Below are 1246 nucleotides of genomic sequence, written 5' to 3'. Positions count from 1 at the left end.
GTTTAAAGACATTCATGCTAATGGTTTCATTTGAAACACATTGTGAGAATGAACAAGAATTCTTTTGTGTATACCTCCTCATGAATGCGAACTGAAGCGCATCTTGGAGAAATTCATGAGTCAATCTAGTGAACTGTATGTCACTACGATTCGAATATCGAATCCCATGTTGTCGCCAAACATGATATTTGGGACACCGACTCATATAGGCTTTGGTTTGACCAAATTGGTCAACCTGGAAGAGATATAATGGTCCAAATTTTGAGAAATTCTCATGGACATCCATTCTTCCGCTCAAAACGAAGACATTCGAGATCTAGCATCACCATGAAGCATGGTGGTGACCCGGGGGACATTGACGTCACCCGAACACGACTCCAACTTCCTGGAGGTCGTCCGGTCAATTCCTCAAGCAATTGAGGTGCACCGACCTTTCCTCGATGTCGCATTGGCCCCCTGCAATGCTCATTGCTCGTTTTGAAAGCCTATTCTTTAGCTAAATAAGGAGTGAGACCCTCCTATGCTAAATAACACAAAAGTGAACATTCTATTCTTACATCAAACTATGTAGATAGATACAACCAACTTGCGGACACCTTTTTATGCTTTATGGTGTTGGTTGACTTGTTAACACACTAGTCACGTGTTACACTATTATCTACTGCTTATACTGCTTATACTTCTACGGGCTCACTATCCATTCTTTAAAGAAGTTCATCGGGATGTAAGTTGAAGTGTCATGTACCTCATGTTCACACGCAATACGGTCTCACCGAGGCTACGACCAAGCAACTTTAGCTTGTCGCTCGAACATTATTGATGCGCATCACTCTTTCTATTGCGTCTTGGGGCTATGCAATATTTGCATGCAGCTTTACTATTCATCTACGACCCACCATCATTGAATTTTGTTGTACTACAGCTCGTGACTGTGTACCAGGATTGACACGAAATTGCAATCCTTGAGCTCGGCAGGATTGAAACGGATCTCCAATCCTTGAGCTCGGCTAGATGTTATTTCTAGGTGCCAAATCGCATTGCCACTGCATACAATGATGGGTCATTTGAGATGAATAAGTTTAGGTTGGATATGAACCTCCACCTATAATCCGCATATGTAGGAACCTTGTCAGGCGATCTCATTCACCGCTAAATTGCGGATTGTCACTTTGATGAGACAATATTCCCGCCGTTAGGGGGAGATAAGAACACAAGTGTTCAAGTGGAACGACGTGAATTGTCGTTG

This window comes from Fragaria vesca, linkage group LG1 (genome assembly GCF_000184155.1).
Source record: "Fragaria vesca subsp. vesca linkage group LG1, FraVesHawaii_1.0, whole genome shotgun sequence".
Lineage (NCBI taxonomy): Eukaryota > Viridiplantae > Streptophyta > Magnoliopsida > Rosales > Rosaceae > Fragaria > Fragaria vesca.
Note: the sequence above shows the minus strand (reverse complement) of the source record.